The sequence below is a fragment of the Bufo bufo genome, chromosome 9 (assembly GCF_905171765.1).
Source record: "Bufo bufo chromosome 9, aBufBuf1.1, whole genome shotgun sequence".
Classification (NCBI taxonomy): domain Eukaryota; kingdom Metazoa; phylum Chordata; class Amphibia; order Anura; family Bufonidae; genus Bufo; species Bufo bufo.
This window is the reverse complement of record NC_053397.1, coordinates 74,201,340-74,221,340: the sequence shown is the minus strand read 5'-3', so window position 1 is coordinate 74,221,340 and position 20,001 is coordinate 74,201,340. Positions and strand designations below refer to the sequence as shown.

The window sequence follows — 20,001 nt, the reverse complement described above, 5'->3', positions numbered from 1 at the left end:
GAGTCTAAGTTATGTAGAGGCTGGCACTTTTACATAACTTAGGCGCATAAAGCACCAGAGCAGTGTCTAAAACACAGGTCTTAATAAATGTAATTTATCACTAGAAGTATAGCACTGCCCAAATGAAATAAAAACAGCCACAAATAGAAAATTAAATAAAAATACCCCTTTCTGATGGAAGTGTCCCATTAAAGGGGTTATATGGGCAAAAATAACAATGATCTATCCTCAAAATAGGCCATTATTATCATATTGGCGGGAGTCCAAGTCCTGGCACCCCTGCCGATCAGCTGTTACAGGGAGCCGCCAGGCTCAGTGGAGCTCTGGTGAGGGGCAGCCGGTTCCCGTCAGCTTTCCAAGCACAGTGCCCTGCATCGTATAGTGGTTGTGCTTAGTATTGCAGCCCAGTGTCACGGCCTCAGTGTGTGCCGCAACATTTTCGCCGCGCATGCTGGTTGCCGGTGGGCTGTTTGAGACACCATTCATCCGTGGTGTTGGATGAATGGCTGGTCTCTGCCCTGTCATTAGGCCTAGGGCTTTGTAGGGATAGTAGGGTCAAAGGTTGGTGAGCATGAGCCCCCTTACCTTCTGAGGCGGCTCATGCGGTAGGAGTCTAAGGTGAGTTCAGGGTTGTGCTAGGTGGTGACCTGCTCCCTGTTTCTTCCTATCTGGCATTGCAGTCTTTGCCTTTGCACAGTGGGGGTTTTCCCCACTCCCATTCGTGACATAATAACAAATAACAGCTCCGCAGCCGCAGTGCCTTCGAAAGAGGGTGCAGCATGTATTGCCAGCCGTTTTCGGGCATACATGCGCGTTCTCCGGAGGGAGAGCGTTAAGGGGTTCACCGTTAACGGCGCGGTTGGTGGCTTTTTCTCCGCCACCTTGTTAACCGTGTCCGTGCCCCCTCGTCCCTCTCTATGTTCCTATCTCTGCTCGTCTGCTGGCAGCATTCCTTTGGTGTTCCGACTGTGTGCTGGTTGGGGAGTGGCTGCTGGCAGCGACCTGGAGTGGGAGCATTTCCTTAGTCGGACGCGGTGTCCAGTGTGTCCTTCCGACTGCTTTGGTGGCTGGTGGCCAGGGACCTAGGTGATGGTCCTGGTTTGCTGGCGACAGTCTAGGAGGGACATGCTGACACTGACCCTTCATTCCCTACCCCCCCCCCTCCCTTTGTTTGTTGTGCCCCACCAACTTCCCCTTTTTTGTTCGGGGGGGCTTTGAGGGGTGGGAATGTCACGGCCTCGGTGTGTGCCGCGACATTTTCGCCGCGCATGCTGGTTGCCGGTGGCAACTTGTTTTTATGCATGTGTGTGCGCTTTACCTTTTAGGATTTTTCCCTTCCCTGCTTTGTGTGCACGGGGTTAAGGTGTGCTTGGTAGGTGTGGTGGGTGTGACCTCAGGCCTCCTATATGTTGGTGTGGTGGAGCCTGAGTGTCAGTTTGGTTGTTTGTCAGCTTTGTTTGGAGCTCTGCTCCTGGGCTGAATGATACTGTCTGTGTGAGCTATCCTTATTTGTTATTTTGTATATCTTGCTTTGTCTGTTGTCCCCGTCGGTGTGTTTCTGTCATTCCTCCCCCCACCTGGTGTATGTAGTTATGGTGCGGGTTTTGCTTGGAGGTTTGATTGTTGTATGAGGCTCCGAAAGGGGCGGGCTTTCCCAGAGGGGTTTAAGCGAAGACTCGCCTGTGGGCTTTTCCAGCTTGGAGCCAACTTCCATCATGGCTACGGCAGGTAAGTGAGGATTGCATAGTTATGTTACTGTGTAACTTACCTGCCGTACTGTTTAGCCCATGGCCTTCTATCCTGCTTGCCACTGGGCCGTTTGAGACACCATTCATCCGTGGTGTTGGATGAATGGGTGGTCTCTGCCCTGTCATTAAGCCTAGGGCTTTGTAGGGATAGTAGGGTCAAAGGTTGGTGAGCATGAGCCCCCTTACCTTCTGAGGCGGCTCATGCGGTAGGAGTCTAAGGTGAGTTCAGGGTTGTGCTAGGTGGTGACCTGCTCCCTGTTTCTTCCTATCTGGCATTGCAGTCTTTGCCTTTGCACGGTGGGGGGTTTTCCCCACTCCCATTCGTGACACCCAGCCCCATTAAACTGAATGGGGCTGAGCTGCAACTAGGCCATGTGACCGATGTACAGTGACATCATATTACCTAGGAAGAGGTTGCTGTGCTCATGATGTGCCTGGCCTCTTCCTAACAGCTGATCAGCAGGGGTCCCAGGATTCGGGCCCCCATCAATCTGATATTGATGACCTATCCAGAAGATAGATCATCAATAGTAATTCCCGGATAATCCCTTTAACACAGTAGGGACCTGGGGAGAGCGTTCAAGCACTCTAAGAGCACCCACATTTCAGGGAAAGGCTGTCACTTTTATTGTTTCATTGCTATGTAGCCTTCCGATTTACATCCATCAAGGACCTTTGTATACCATGTGGTATTGAAATTGGCATTTTATATTTTTCACGAAGTGAGAGTAAAATGCCTCTATTTTATTACTATTCTCCATGCTTATTATTGCCACATTCAAAGTGTGAAATGTGATTTTAAGCTAGAGAAAATACCCATGCCTTGAATGAATACCGAGAGCCAAATTCCTTCACAGGACACACACATGGACATTAACAATTCAGGGCACGACACTTGTAGAAAAGAGGTTAAGGGACAACTGGGTCATCCCTTTCTCCATTCACAGGCTCTCCTGACTTGCTTTGTCCTTTGTAGAAGCCACTTCATTCTGAAACTGAAAAGTCTCGTCCATGCACCCTGGAGCCACAAAAACAAAACTCAAGAACAGTTTGTCCTCATAGCTAGCCAAAAAGAGAGAGCACAACAACTAGAGAGGCTTGGACAGGCCGAGAGAGAGAGACAACTAGATGACAAGATGTTAGGAGAGACAAACCAAGTAGACGACGGGGAGGAAAACAGAAAAGGGGGGGAAAGAGAAAAGAGTGGGAAAAGAGAGAGCGTTCCTACAGAGAGGAAGCACACAATGCATGGTAGGAAAAAAACATTCACTCAAGTACAATGTCCCCCCCGTGAAGCCCACAATAACTATCGTTACATTTATAGTATACATTGTGCTGCTGTTTACATGATCCCATGACACTATTCACCAGGTCTAGCTCATATTCTTCCATACAATAAACCATAACAACAACTTCCTCAACCCCACTGTCCGGAACATGAGGGAGAAGAATTGTGCATTATGATCATGGACAAAGATTCAGGGATTTAAAGATACAAAGATTCAACTAATACTGCCACCATAAAAATAGCCAACCCCGCAGTCTATGTTTTATGAATGGCGCATAATATACACTTTTTATTGCTATCAGTTTAGTAATAAAAATTTAAAGGTCTTTTACAATGCACAAAAGTGGTCAAAACCGGTCCCTTGTTGCGCTGAAGTCCTAGGTTCAAATCCAACCAAGGACAACATCTGCATAGGGTTTGTGTGTTTTTCCTGTGCTTCCAAGGGTGTCCTCCAGGTATTTTGGCACTATATAAGCAAGTAAACGAAATAGAGCTTACTCCACAGAAAAAGCACAGCACTGGGTTCCTGGGTTTAAATCCGACCAAGGACAACTACTGCATGGAGTTTGTATGTTCTCCCTGTGTTTGTGTGGGTTTCTTCTGGGTACTGTGGTTTCCTCCCACACTTCCAAGACATACTGATAAGGAAGTTAGATTGTGAGCTCTCCTGGGGACAGCAAGTGATGACTGTAAAGTGCTGTAGGATGTGCTGGTATATAGTAATACCACTGATGCCCTCCTCTATTTTGTGAATCTCCCCAACTAATAGATTAAAGGGGTTGTCTCACTTCAGTAAGTGGGATTTATCATGTAGAGAAAGTTAATACAAGGCACTTACTAATATATTGTTATTATCCATATTGCTTCCTTTGCTGGCTGGATTCATTTTTCCATCACACTATACACTGCTTGTTTCCATGGTTATGGCCATCCTGCAATTTATCAGCAGTGGCCGTGCTTGCACACTATAGAAAAAGCATTAGCCTCTCTGGTGGCCGGGACCATGGGAGCGCACATAGGCTAGTGCCTTTTCCTATATTGTGCAAGCACGACCACCACTGATGGATTGCAGGGTGGTCTGTAACCATGGAAACGAGCAGTGTATAATGTGATGGAAAAATGAATCCAGCCAGCAAAGGAAGCAAAATGGACAATCACAATACATTAGTAAGTGCTTTGCATTACCTTTCTCTACATGATAAATGCCACTTACTGAAGTGAGACAGCCCTTAAGAGATCTGTGGAGGATCAACCCCTGGGTACAAAATAAGGGACCACATTGCTCCACAGATCCCTAGTATGCCCTTATATTGTTTACACAGACAAAGTGCCCCTTTTTAAACACCATCGTACATATTTTGTACGCCGCCCTTTCCACTTTACTAAAATTGGTAGTGGTAATAGGAGGGTTACAAGCCATATGAAATCTTACCAATCCCAACTAATGTGTAGATCACAGCTCAGACATTTGTCATCCATATGGACCTGACAAGTATGATCTGCCATATCTTATGATCCTGGATGGATGCATTTCTATCAAGGTGCACTTAGGCACAGTTGTTGTCAAATGATCTCACTGTTGAGTAATTACAAAGAATTTCAGAAATAATAACGTGCGGAAAACAGTCAGGGGCAGCCAACATTAAACATTTCTTTCCCACTAATACGGAAAAGCTGGTCATTTCCTGCTTCGTATCTTTAGTACAAGTTGTCTCTACTAACGACAATGGTGTGGAAAACAATTAGTTGGCTGGAGCTCAAGGAGATGGACCTCTCCTATGCTGAGAGGAGTTTGAGGGATGATTGCCATCATCAGGTGAAGCCAGAAAAAAGTGAGGACCTGGCAGGGAAACCTTCAACTGTAGAAAACATCCAAAAAACTCCATAAAATCAAAACAGGAAAGCCGTAATATTCCAGCACACTGAGCCACAAAAAGTCCTCAAACATTTCAGGCAGCTATCCCTGAAGTATTGGCAGTTCTTAAAATGATGTTCTTTCCTCTGGGTAGATTATCAGCATCTGATCGGCGAGGGTCAGACACCCAGGAACCCTGTTAGACAGCTGTTTGAGAAGGCAGCGGCGCTGGCAGTAACGCCGCGGCCTTCTCGCTGTTACCGCAGGCCCAGAGACATCACGACTAGTATGACTGGCCTGGGCGCGGCTAAGCTCCATTCAAGTGAAGAGAGACTCTCTAAACAGCTAAACAGCGGGGGGCTGGGTGTCCGACCCTCGCTATCAGATGCTGATGTTCTATCTAGTGGATAGATCTTCAGTTTTAAAAGACTGCAGAACCCTTTAAGAGAATGTCATCATTGTCTCATCTCTGAGAAAATGCGGTCTCCTCATCTGAACTTAAACTTTTCAGTTCTTTTCATTTCTAAAACCTTTCTGTTAGGCCTCATACACACGAACATATTTTGGGTCCGCGTCTGATCCATATTTTTTTCCTGATCACGCGTGGACCCATTTATTTCTATGTGACCACAAAAATGCAGACAGCACACAGATGTCAACCATGGGGTGTCCACATCCGTGCACACGGTTCACAGTTTATATAACTTTCCCTATTGTCCATTTTGAGAACAAGAATAGACATTTCTATAATAGGGGCTGAGGAAAGTGCAGGATGAACACGACCGGTGTCAGGATTTTCGGGGATCCGTGGTTTGCAGACCGCAAAACGGGAATCGCCATGTATATGAGGCCTTAACAAATATACTTTTTCAACATGAATATTAAAACCAATTCAATTTTTATTAAGAAACATTAGGGAAGACAGATCCAATGTATTAGATGTGTGATTTGTAACTGAAATACTGCCACTAGGTGGCACACGAATAAGGCATTTACCTTTCTGCCTGTTTCTTTAATGATCCGGCACTCAGGTGTGCACCTGGATTCTTCTCTCTCTCCCTGCTCAACAACAATCTGTATGATCAATGCAGGCAGGAGGGTGCAGGATCATGGGGAGGAAAACAGCCTTCTCCATGTGAAAAGTCATAAGGACCTTTGATGTCATGTGTGGTACGGCCCACATCCAGGAAGAGAATACTGTGGTTAAAGAGGACCTTTCACCAGAGGAAAGCCTCTAAACTAACTATACAGAGGTGTAGAGCGGCGCCAAGGGATCCCCCTGCACTTACTGTTATCCCCGGGCGCCGCTCCGTTCGCCCGGTATAGCCTCCGGTATATAAGTAGTTAGGCTCCACCCACTTGATCCTGCCGGCGTCTTCTTCTCCTATGCTGTAGCGCTGGCCAATGGCAGCGCTCAGCTCATAGCCTGGCTATGAGCTGAGCGCTGCGATTGGCCAGCGCTACAGCATAGGAGAAGAAGACGCCGGCAGGATCAAGTGGGTGGAGCCTAACTACTTACATACCGGAGGCTATACCGGGCGAACGGAGCGGCGCCCGGGGATAACTGTAAAGTGCAGAGGGATCCCATGGTCGCCGCTCTACCCTCTATGTATAGTTAGTTAGAGGCTTTCCTTGGTGAAAGGTCCTCTTTAAAGATAGAGACATTAGGTGTGTATGTATATGTACAGTCGTGGCCATAAGTTTTGAGAATGACCAAAAATCTAGTTTCCCACAAAGATTGTCTTTAGATCTTTGTTTCAGTTGATTCTGTGATGTAGTGAAATATAATTACACGCAACCTTCATTACGTTTCAAAGGCTTTTATCGACAATTACATGACATTTCTGCAAAGAGTCAGTATTTGCAGTGTTGGCCCTTCTTTTTCAGGACCTCTGCAATTCGACTGGGCATGCTCTCAATCAACTTCTGGGCCAATTCTGACCTGATAGCAACCCATTCTTTCATAATCACTTCTTGGAGTTTGTCAGAATTAGTGGGTTTTTGTTTGTCCACCCGACTCTTGAGGATTGACCACAAGTTCTCAATGGGATTAAGATCTGGGGAGTTTCCAGGCCATGGACCCAAAATGTCAACATTTTGGTCCCCGAGCCACTTAGTTATCACTTTTGCCTTATGGCACGGTGCTCCATCGTGCTGGAAAATGCATTGTTCTTCACCAAACTGTTGTTGGATTGTTGGAAGAAGTTGCTGTTGGAGGGTGTTTTGGTACCACTCTTTATTCATGGCTGTGTTTTTGGGCAAAATTGTGAGTGAGCCCACTCCCTTGGATGAGAAGCAACCCGACACATGAATGGTCTCAGGATGCTTTACTGTTGGCATGACACAGGACTGATGGTAGCGCTCACCTTTTCTTCTCCGGACAAGCCTTTTTCCAGATGCCCCAAACAATCGGAAAGAGGCTTCATCGGGGAATATGACTTTGCCCCAGTCCTCAGCAGTCCATTCACCATACTTTCTGCAGAAGATCAATCTGTCCCTGATGTTTTTTTTTGGAGAGAAGTGGCTTCTTTGCTGCCCTTCTTGACACCAGGCCATCTTCCAAAAGTCTTCGCCTCACTGTGCGTGCAGATGCGCTCACACCTGCCTGCTGCCATTCCTGAGCCAGCTCTGCACTGGTGGCACTCCGATCCCGCAGCTGAATCCTCTTTAGGAGACGATCCTGGCGCTTGCTGGACTTTCTTGGACGCCCTGAAGGCTTCTTAACAAGAATTGAACCTCTTTACTTGAAGTTCTTGATGATCCTATAAATTGTTGATTGAGGTGCAATCTTAGTAGCCACAATATCCTTGCCTGTGAAGCCATTTTTATGCAACGCAATGATGGCTGCACGCGTTTCTTTGCTGGTCACCATGATTAACAATGGAAGAACAATGATTTCAAGCTCTTCACTCTCCTTTTAACATGTCAAGTCTGCCCATTTTAACCCAATCAGCCTGACATAATGATCTCCAGCCCTTGTGCTCGTCAACATTCTCACCTGAATTAACAAGACGATTACTGAAATGATCTCAGCAGGTCTTTAATGACAGCAATTGAAATGCAGTGGAAAGGATTTTTTGGGATTAAGTTAATTTTCATGGCAAAGAAGGACTATGCAATTCATCTGATCACTCTTCATAACATTCTGGAGTATATGCAAATTGCTATTATAAAAACTTAAGCAGCAACTTTTCCAATTTCCAATATTTATGTAATTCTCAAAACTTTTGGCCACGACTGTATATGCAGCAGTGCTGTGTGTGTGTGTGTGTGTATATATATATACACACTCACCTAAAGAATTATTAGGAACACCTGTTCTATTTCTCATTAATGCAATTATCTAGTCAACCAATCACATGGCAGTTGCTTCAATGCATTTAGGGGTGTGGTCCTGGTCAAGACAATCTCCTGAACTCCAAACTGAATGTCAGAATGTAAAAGAAAGGTGATTTAAGCAATTTTGAGCGTGGCATGGTTGTTGGTGCCAGACGGGCCGGTCTGAGTATTTTACAATCTGCTCAGTTACTGGGATTTTCACGCACAACCATTTCTAGGGTTTACAAAGAATGGTGTGAAAAGGGAAAAACATCCAGTATGCGGCAGTCCTGTGGGCAAAAATGCCTTGTGGATGCTAGAGGTCAGAGGAGAATGGGCCGACTGATTCAAGCTGATAGAAGAGCAACGTTGACTGAAATAACCACTCGTTACAACCGAGGTATGCAGCAAAGCATTTGTGAAGCCACAACACGCACAACCTTGAGGCGGATGGGCTACAACAGCAGAAGACCCCACCGGGTACCACTCATCTCCACTACAAATAGGAAAAGAGGCTACAATTTGCACAAGCTCACCAAAATTGGACTGTTGAAGACTGGAAAAATGTTGCCTGGTCTGATGAGTCTCGATTTCTGTTGAGACATTCAAATGGTAGAGTCCAAATTTGGCGTAAACAGAATGTATCCATCATGCCTTGTTACCACTGTGCAGGCTGGTGGTGGTGGTGTAATGGTGTGGGGGATGTTTTCTGGGCACACTTTAGGCCCCTTAGTGCCAATTGGGCAACGTTTAAATGCCACGGGCTACCCGAGCATTGTTTCTGACCATGTTTATCCCTTCATGACCACCATGTACCCATCCTCTGATGGCTACTTCCAGCAGGATAATGCACCATGTCACAAAGCTCGAATCATTTCAAATTGGTTTCTTGAACATGACAATGAGTTCACTGTACTAAAATGGCCCCCACAGTCACCAGATCTCAACCCAATAGAGCATCTTTGGGATGTGGTGGAACGGGAGCTTCGTGCCCTGGATGTGCATCCCTCAAATCTCCATCAACTGCAAGATGCTATCCTATCAATATGGGCCAACATTTCTAAAGAATGCTATCAGCACCTTGTGTAATCAATGCCAAGTAGAATTAAGGCAGTTCTGAAGGCAAAAGGGGGTCCAACACCGTATTAGTATGGTGTTCCTAATATTTCTTTAGGTGAGTGTATATCAGCAGGGTTGCAGAGTAGGGCTGCAGCTATCGATTATTTTTGTAATCGAGTATTCTACCGATTAATCCTACGATTAATCGAGTACTCTAATAACAAAAACTAATTAAAAGAAAGTTTTTCTTTATAAAAACTCATCATCAGCCACCCCCCCCCCTTGCCATCATGCCGCCTCCCCAGTGCCATCAGGCCGTACCAGTGCCACCATCTTCCCCTCCTAGCCATGTCCGCAGCGCCAGTGAAATAAAATACTTACCTTTCCTGTAGGGGTGCCGCTCCACAGCTCGTCTCCTCGTGCTGCACTGTCGTCCTGATATCACACAGCGTCAGGTCATTGCGCATGCTTACGCGCTTATGTCCTGATGATGTGTCAGGATACAGTGCAGCGCGGTGAGTGCCGGCGGGTGACCACAAATCGGTGAGTAATAGCAAGCGCTTCACTCACGCTCTGTGGTCACATGACACAAGCGAATCCTCTATGCAAAACATTTGCATTGAGGATTTTTTGGTGTAGAGTTACTCGATTCAATCGAGTAATCACTTCAGCCCTATTGCAGAGCTGTGTTTGCCAGAAGTGTATGCAGCGGTACTGTGTGTAAGTTGCTGAATGTAACCCCTCCACCTCACTAAACCACCAGGGAAGGTTTAAACAATCTTTTTCAAATTTTCTGTTGTCTCAATCGGGGTGCTTGTTATAGTCCAGAAATCTGGTATATATGTGGGCCAATAGAGGACCTGAGACCTAATTGTTTATACTGAAGAGGACGCTGTGGCCCGCATCCACCAGCCGGGGGTTAAGGGAGAGCGATGCTGTGCCACCCACTCACCAGTGTAGTGCAGAGTGGCTCCTGCTACACTTACAGTGCCCACATAAAGCGCTGTACAGGAATGTACAGCATGATGTGGGTGCTAGCAAGCAGAGGGGGCTTAGCGGCTCCTGTGCCAAGCAATTCCTGCTGCCCAAGCACAAGGGTTATGAATTCCACCAGTGTCCATGAAAGTAGGCTAGTGGGGCAACATGCAAAGGGACCTCCACGTTGGTTTGACCTGGGTATTACGTGTATTTGTAATAGCTGATGCCTTGGCATTACAACTATTATTCCAGATTGCAGTAAGTAATTTTCATGAGAATAGATATTTCTATATATAGACTGCAGCCCCTGTCCTGGAACAAGAACTCTACCCTAACATGGATGGATTTTCTCTTACAGTCACCGTCCTGGGACAGGCTATCTACTAGTTCCTAATAAATGTTTCAGAAATTCCTAGGAAAAGTATTTTCAGATCTCCTTTGGCGTCCAGAATGACACATAGCAATCCCACAAATTGTGTGCAAAGCCTGCAGTTTGCTGAACCCTAGCCAGAATAGAACAATATGCATTTTTCCTGGCCAAATCTATTGGCAATATTGTCTTCTCTCCTGTATACTTAATAAAGTGTACATGGGGTGATCCGGCAGTAATACCACTGTCATCCAGCTTTATTCTACAGAGTAATCATTTCTTCATGATTGCTTTCAAGATTCAGATGACCCAAAAATGAGATGAAATAATATTTTTCTATAGGCATTGGCATTCTAATATAAATAAATCAACTTTTGAATTTACCATGTAATTTCGTCATGTGCTATATTCTGTAGATTTGGTGCCACTGTTCCCTCTGGGGCTGTGTGCTCTAGAAATGATTGAGCTACAAACATCACAATTTCCAGACCTGTTATTGATCTTGCTGACCTCATTAGTATTTTGCTTTAAAGGGAATGTGTCATCAGAAAATGACCTATTGTTTAAATCAAACATATTTTTTTAGATTTTTGTTTTGTTTTATTTTTTATGCCCCTTATATATAAAGTATTTAAAGGGTTTTCTGGGATTTTGACCTCTGGATACGTCATCAGTATCTGATCAGTGGGGGTCTTGGTAAGCACGGAGAAGTCCGCGGTGCTGACGGGAGCCCCAGTGCCTTCTCAAACAGCTGATCGGCAGAGGTCCCGGGGATCCAGAGAGTAGGTCATCAGTATCAAAATCTCACTGCTTTCTATGGAAGAGTGTTCTAGGCATGCTCTGTGACCTGTGCGGAAGGTGTGAAGGAAGGGAGTAGATAAGCTTTGTGAATAGTGGCTCCTGTGTTATCTATACAGAGGTGATAGCTGTAATTGTAATTATAACTGTAGTGATAATGTAATGGCTACTGAAAAGTTACCTGACCGCAACAGGAAGTCTCAACATATTATTAGACCTAGTGGCCAGTTGCATGATATTACTGTAGTTTTAATATAGATGTAAATGTGGAAAATAAAAATAAAAATCGCCAATCTTTTAAAAAAATGTGTTTACTGTAAATAATTACTGTTTAGCGTGGGACCTGCCTGACCGGAGACCACCTTGGCGGGGGTAGGTGGGCACAGATGTGTTTTGATCAAAATATATTGGCTAAGAGTCTCAGATTTTATTACATCAGAATGACGGCTTAGTTTTTTTTTACTGTAAATACATGAATTAAGAAATGGGCACAGTTCTTTTCTGATTACATGATGTGGTTTAATTGCATTTTTGCAGAATTTGGTGCAAAATCACAGCAGCGTCATTTTGCCGCAATTTAACCTAACCTTAAAAGCAGCAGAATTTTTGATAGAAGTAAATTAGAAAGTGAAATAATCGTCACTAAGGCTACATTCACATGCTGAACTTTTCCAAAAACTTTTGATATGTCATAAAGTTTTGATTGGTGAGTGTCTGAGCGCTGAGACCACCACTGATCTGAAGCACCCATGTAATGCGCTCTGTCTCTTTGCTGCTGAGGATGAAATCAAGACCGGCCCATAGACTTCTATGGAACTCCCCTCGTGCAGCAAGGAGAGAGAGCGTAATATGCGTGTGCTTCTCTCTCCTCATTGTTGAGATCCGTGGGGTCCCCACCAGTCAAATGTCTTTTTGAAAAGTCAGTGACGCTTTCATTTGTCACCTCTTCTGAAATATCTTCTTTGGTGAATACTTGCATTCTCTATGAAATACCAATGCTGGGTCATCTTACTTTTAACTCTGTGTTGTGTCACTCCTCTATTATTCCTCCTAGAAATATATGCATAAACTGACAGTCGGGTATTACCATTCATCTCGTCATTAAGATGAGCCCCTATCCGGGGGGCGTGGTCTGACCGGATATGTGATCGGTTGTGTGGTGCGGAGCTCCTGGCACAGTCTCCTGTAATTTCTTCTATTACCAGCTAATATCGATTGTGACCCACCTATATCAGAGGCAGAACTGTCCCCCTTGTACCTGGCTGTTGATTAACCGCAAAATGAAGCAAGAGAAGGCAAAGGAGAGGGAGGGAAAGGATTGTGGTAGTGCCGAACTGATGACACAAAATGGCGCCGTGCAGCCTGTGAAGAGGGCGGAGGTGTCGGCGCGCCAGGAGAGATTCGCGCATTCAAAGGCGCCTTCTGTACCTGATTCGGAGCTGGAAGCTTCCAAGACAGCTAATTCCCAGAAAGCTGCTGAGCCAGCTGCACTTGTAACAGAGGATCAAGAGGTTAGTGCAATGACAGACTGGGTGGCTGCTTCAGAATCGGAACCTACCATTAAAGATGTGTTTGCAGCTGTAGCGCAATGTAATAAAGCGCTTGCCTCCCTCAGCACCCATATGGGAAGCCTAAAAGAAGATATTGGGCTTATCAGACAGGATATGAAACAAGTGAGGGAAAGGATCGGAGTGATGGAGGACCATGTAAGAGATTTGGAAGATCAAGTGCCGCCAGTGAAGCGTGACCTCCAGCGTGTGATTCACAATGTTTCCCTGCTTATATCCAAAACGGATGACATGGAAAACAGGCTGAGGCGCAATAACGCCTGAGCGTGCAGAAGGATCAGACGCAGTTACGTTTGTGGAGAAGTGGCTGGCAGAGAAAATTGGTAAAGACAAGTTATCTCCGCTTTTTGCTGTTGAGCGTGCGCACCGTGTACCGTTTCGCCCTCCACCACCGGGGGCGCCGCCGAGACCGCTACTGCTTAAAAGCCTGCACTTCAGGGATCGGAATGCTATACTGAAAGGTGCAAGAGAGTGTACGGATCTTACTATAAATGGCAGCCGGATTTCTTTGTTCCCGGACTTTTCTGCAGAAGTCCAGAAAAAGAGAGCGCACTTTCTGGATATCAAAAAACGGCTGCGGATTCTACAGCTTCCTTACTCGATGTTATACCCGGCCAAATTGCGGGTGGTAGCGAGAGATAAGACACATATGTTTGATAATCCTGAAGCAGCGTGCCAGTGGCTGGATGCACATGAAGAGGATCTACGTGGCAACACCTGAGATGACAGTGTGCCTTCAGTGATGTCTTCTACTTGCCTTATTTCTCCTGCAGGAACTGATGGACTTTATACTGCTTTATGGTTCACATATTTCTGCAGCGTGATACGTTGTTGCAATAATGGGGGGGGGGGAGTGTGCAGTTGGTAAGGGGTAGTCCCGTGTGAATGGGAGACACTTTCAACTGTCTGTTCTGCTGTTCATAAGTTCATGTTGAATGCGGGTGGGAGATGTGAAAAGAAATATGTTATGCCAGGGCTTGAAGCCGAGTGTCATTACTGTAATAGTTGCTCTATTAACAGTTTCAGCTCGTTGATATATCAGATCAGGTATTTTTTATACCCTAGTTCTTCTACTGTAAGGAGAAATGTCTTTTTGTTTTGTTTGTCTGTGTTGGGGGGAGGGGTGGGGCTCAGGGGACCTTGAGACAAGTGGCGTGTGGTATGTAGGGCCTAGCAGCATCTTCGTAGGGGGTTGTGGCAGCAGTCGACTACATTTCTGGTATTGGTATGATGATGGGTACCCTTAAGGTAATAGCTTGGAATATTCGGGGGCTGGGTCAGACCGCTAAACGTCATGCTGTCTTCCATGTTCTGCAAACACATCAGCCGGCAATTCTCTGTCTGTCTGAGACTCACCTCACTTATAAGACTCACCTTGTACATAGAGCATGGATGGCGCATGAATTTCATTCTACATATTCCACTCAATCGAGGGGAGTTTATGTTCTTGTACATAGGAGTCTTCCCTTTACTTCTAATGACAGACATCCCAACCTGCAAAAACTCATTTCAGGGAGGTGCACTTCTCATTTCAGGGAGGTTTTCTTTTTTTTTTTCTTTCACAAACTTTTTATTACATTTTTCAGACACATGCAGTATCTACACACTTTGCTCTATGGTGTGGAGGACGGGGCTCATTACCCTGCCCCAAATTATCCTATTTATGTATATGATTAAAGGGATTCTGTCACTACCTATAAGCCCTGTGAGCTAAATATCTGCTCATGTCCAGGGCAGCATTCTGATTTCTAAGGTGGCCTTATAAAAGCTATTTGTGGCTTTATTCTGCGGAAAAACAGGTTTTACTAACCAGTCAATCATTGAATTAAGCAGGGGAGGTCTGTGGATGCATGGTGCCCGGCCGCACGCATCGCCGTTCGTGCCCAGCGCCGCCTTCTACTCCTCAGTGCCGCCCCTCCCTCCCTCCCGCTTTGAGATCCCGCACGTGCGCACAGGCTCAGCCTGATGCGCCGTTGCGGACTGCTGGCATCGGCTTCTTCTTGCACTGTGCGCACGCGCCGAGAAGGGGTCACTGCTACAGGTTGCCGGAAAAGGTTTACTGCGAGTAAACTAGAGATGAGAAGTTCGGATCTTTCACATGAATCGGTTCATTTGAATCAGTTCATTCAAATGAACCGATTCATGAATCGAATCTTCAGTTCATTCGCTGAGCTGACAAGAAGCAAGTGAACCGAAGTTTAGGTTGCGCAATGCGCATGCGCGGATGCTTCGATTCACTTGCTGACTCGCTGAGTCGGCTCTTAGTCTGAGTCAGGAAGTTTATTCTTTAAAACCCTGTGTGTAATCATCTACCCCACTGTAGGAAAAAAACAAGCATCCAGGGGGTGTGAATTTAACACTGGGGTAAATAATATAATTAAAATGGAGGGTTAAATGTGTAAATGTATTTAAAAAAAATACATCTCTCTCAATAGTTCTATAGCTACTGAATGAGACAGAAGAAGGGATGCCTTTAACATATATATCTCCTTGAGAAGCCAATTTGACCCTAAAGGGTTAATTCAACCTGTAATCTAAACTCTGTCCTGTCACTTCTCTTATCTCTCTGCTCTGCTGTCAGTGAACCTTTCCGGGATATATTGTTTCACATGAGGGTGTCAGGGAGCCGCTATCTAATAGCGGGAGACTCCCTGAACGTCCGGGAGACTTGAGATCCCTGTAATGAAGTATGCGTTGATGCTGAGGGAAGATTCATAAGTCTTGATTGCTCTATTATTCAGTTCCGGTTGATATTAGTCACTGTGTATATTCCACTTCATAATGCACCTGTCTGGATACCCATGCATTACTTTTAAAAGGTCTAACAAATTTTTCGCTTTGTATTATGGAAAAATGACAGGAGCAGGATCAAGTATGAAACCTTACAGAGGAGTAAGGAGATGGGTGGCCTGGCTCTGCCTAACCCCTTTCTATATTTCTTATCCGACGAAGCGCAACATTTTAAGAGCTGGAGCTTAGCTGGAGGAGGTGGAAAAGGTGGTAAGCTTATAGAGTGGGCATCCGGATGCTCTCCACCTGCTGCGTTTTTGGAAAGGGATGTAGATACAAAATTGAAATCCTCCCCGATTGTTGGTCTTATGAGGAAGGTATGGGGGAAGGTTAAAGAGATTTTGGGAATCACAGGATTATTACACATCTCGCCTCTATGGCATAATCAGGCTCTGCTGGAGCTGTCCTGCCTGGAAGGTTTCTCCCAATGGGAAAAGAAAGGTCTTTGGAATATTAGTCAGTTGTATTCCCAGCAATTATGTTCTGAGTTCAGTCTACCTTCCACTCATTTTTATAAATACTTGCAATTAAGACATGCTCTCAAGTCACAATCCAAGATGCTATCATTGCAATTTACTTCTAATCGAATACTTAGTAAAATAGTGGCGGTGGGCTCAGTGAAAGGAGCTATTTCGATTATTTACCTTGAGCTCCTTGGAGAACATTTGAAAAAATTTCCTCTTACGGTAAAGATGCAATAGGAAAAGGATGTGGGTGAAATAACTGATACCCAGTGGGAGGAAACATTGGCTCTGACCCCAACTCTGTCCCTTAGTGAAGCGGCTAGATTATCACAGTTGTACATGATACACAGGACGTATAAAACCCCAGTGTTTCTGTGGAAAATCGGATATAGAGGGGATTACTTGTGTTCGAAATGTCGAGAGGAAGAGACTGGGTTATTGCATATATTATGGAGCTGCAGTGCCCTGAAACGTTATTGGAGTGATGTAATAACTGTAATTAAAGGGTTTCTATCACTTCGTATGCCATAATTAGCTCTCAGACACTAGCGATCCGCTAGTGTCTGCTCTGGCCAACCATCCTAATATAAGAGCTTTTTGGGCAGCCGTTTTGCTAAAAAAATAACTTTTATAAATATGCTAATGAGCCTCTAGGTGCTATGTGGGCGTCATTAGCACCTAGAGGCTCCGTCTACCTTCATACACAGCCACCGCCCAGCGCGTCCCTCCAGCCCGCCCATCTCCTGATGAATGCGATCCTCCGTGTGACGCAACGGACGAATTCTCGCGCATGCGCCGTGCGCGGCTGTATTCGGCGCATGCGCAGAGAATGTCTGACCGCTTCCCTGCTCAGACATCTCCACTGCGCCTGCGCCGATGACGTCATAGTGCTCCAAGGAACAGGCGCAGTGGAGATGTCTGAGCAGGGAAGCGGTCAGACATTCTCTGCGCATGCGCCGAATACAGCCGCGCACGGCGCATGCGCGAGAATTCGTCCGTTGCGTCACACGGAGGATCGCATTCATCAGGAGATGGGCGGGCTGGAGGGACGCGCTGGGCGGTGGCTGTGTATGAAGGTAGACGGAGCCTCTAGGTGCTAATGACGCCCACATAGCACCTAGAGGCTCATTAGCATATTTATAAAAGTTATTTTTTTAGCAAAACGGCTGCCCAAAAAGCTCTTATATTAGGATGGTTGGCCAGAGCAGACACTAGCGGATCGCTAGTGTCTGAGAGCTAATTATGGCATACGAAGTGATAGAAACCCTTTAATAAGATATATAGTGCACAGTACGTTCTTGATCCCAGAATGTGCCTGCTTGGCATTTTTGAAACAGATAATCTACAAGATTATATTATCACTGGAATCAATACAATACTATATCAGGCACGTAAAACGTTGGCTGCTACATGGATACAGCCTCTTCCTCCTAATGCTTCTGAGTTTATTGCAAGACTGAATGTTGCAATACGGATGGAAAGAGGGGTATATCTTAAGCGTAATTGCCTGTCGAAATTTGAAAATATCTGGGGCCTATGGATGGATAGATCAGGAGGTTAGCTCTTAAGGGTAGTATAGGGTGATGTACTCGATGCTGCCTATGCGGGGGGTGTCCACGCTAATATAATGATGTAGATCCTGGGAAGTGTTAAGGCCCGGTTTGACTCTAGCTGCTAGGCTTTCTGCGAATCCTTTGGGTTGGGATTACCTCAGTGCGATTAGGAAAATGCTCTATGCTGCACTAAATTTGTCTCAAGTGGGGTGGGTGGGTATTGTTGTGGGACTGTGTGTAATGACCATTTATATTATTGAGATAATGCTTTATCTTGATTCTGTTATGTGAATTGTGATCCTGGTTGGATTGTAAATTTCCAATGTATAATCTGTATGGTCATGATAATTAATCAAAAATAAAAAAAATTATCTGATTAAAATAAAAAGAGATGAGCCCCTATCCAGACTGACACTTTCAGCTGGACAGTGCGGACACACTCCTTTTATAAGGAAACGGTAACATTCAGTTGTCAATGTATTCATACACTTCCAGGAGGAATAACAAAAGGAGTGGCAAAACGTAATTGGTATTTTTTTTTATACACTGATTTTAGTAAACACTTGCATGCTCACTTATGGCCTATACTAAATAATCATTCATAAGTATGGCACAATGACATTTGGAAGAGGCAATACTATGATCTGAGTAAGGCCTCATGCACACGACAGTGTTTTTTCACTGTCAGTGATTTGGCTTCAGTGGTTCGTGTCCGATTTTGCTTCAGTTGTGTTTCCTTGTGTCTTCCTTTTATTTTGTCTGACAGGGGAAAAAAAGGAAGGTTAATGAAAAGTGCAATTTTATTGCACCAAGGTCTTGTAGAAAAAAAACGGACACGGATGACATACCAGTTGTGCATCCGTTTTTTTTGACGGACCCATTGACTTGAATGGGTCCGTCCTCCATTTTCCACTGACAAGAATAGGACAGGTTATATTTTTTTGACGGACTGGAATCACGGACGCGTAGAAAAAACGGAGGACTATCAGTTTTTTTTCACAGCTCCATAGAAATGAATGGGACCTCCGCTAAACTGTGAAAAATGACGGAACGGACACGGATGCACACAACGGTCGTGTGCATGAGGCCTAAAAAGAGACAGAATAATTACATTTTTATTGAATTTTAGTGAAGTCTATTGAAAAACCATAAAATAGTTTACAGTATTTGAAAAAAATGGTGCAGGCCTCATCATCAATTAGGCGCATGCTCTGGCAGTTCATGTGCGAAATTGAAATCTACTCCAGAAACAATGTAAGGGCTCATGCACACGACAGTATTGCTTTTTCAGTGTTTTGCGGTCCGTTTTTTACGGATCCGTTGTTCCGTTTTTTGTTTCCGTTGTGTTTCCGTTTCCTTTCCGTTTTTCCATATGCCATATACAGTATACAGTAATTACATAGAAAAAATTGGGCTGGGCATAACATTTTCAATAGATGGTTCAGCAAAAACGGAACGGATACGGAAGACATACGGATGCATTTCCGTATGTGTTCAGTTTTTTTTGCGGCCCCATTGACTTGAATGGAGCCAAGCACCTTGATTTGCGGACAAGAATAGGACATGTTCTATCTTTTCACGGCACGGAAATACTGAAACGGAATGCACACGGAGACACTTCAGTATTTTTTGCTGAACCATTGAAATGAATGGTTCAGTATATGTTCCGTATACTGAACTCAAAAAACGTCCAGTATACTGAACGCAAAATATTGTCGTGTGCATGAGCTCTAAATGATGATATATGTGCCGGGGCACTCACCCACACTCCGCCCTCTTTTCATAAAGTGGCAAAAACGGCACTTGCACCCAGGGCTGTGGAGTCGGTAGATAAATGTTCCGACTCCGAGTCCTCAGTTTTATGTACTTCCGACTCCGGCTCCCCGACTCCTCTGTATTAATATGCGTATTATACATTCCTTGAGGGAAAGAAACGCAACCTACCACAGGACTACTGGCTGGGAAGCCAACAGTCTACTGTATTGCACAGTTTAAGCAAAAGACAAACACTGCTGCTGAAGATAGGGCAGTGGGAGGATCCAGGAAGGGGCATTTATTCTAAAACATGATTTCCCTAGTAGAATCCCATAGTCATGTTTAAAGTTTAAGCTAACAATCGGAGTTTACAAATTTTTATAGCCTTAGCTAAATGACAGCAGTTTTTCCAATGGTTTACAGCTTCAGTCTTGAACTATTGGCCATCCATTCCCTT

The 20,001-nt window shown here is 44.9% G+C and overlaps 1 protein-coding gene across 3 annotated transcripts in view; it reads right to left on the bottom strand.

Moving 5' to 3' along the window:
• LOC120979470 (9,11-endoperoxide prostaglandin H2 reductase-like) overlaps window positions 1-20,001 on the bottom strand; it is a 225,033-nt gene that overhangs the window by 113,270 nt on the left and 91,762 nt on the right. The gene's annotated exons all lie outside the window — the stretch shown is intronic.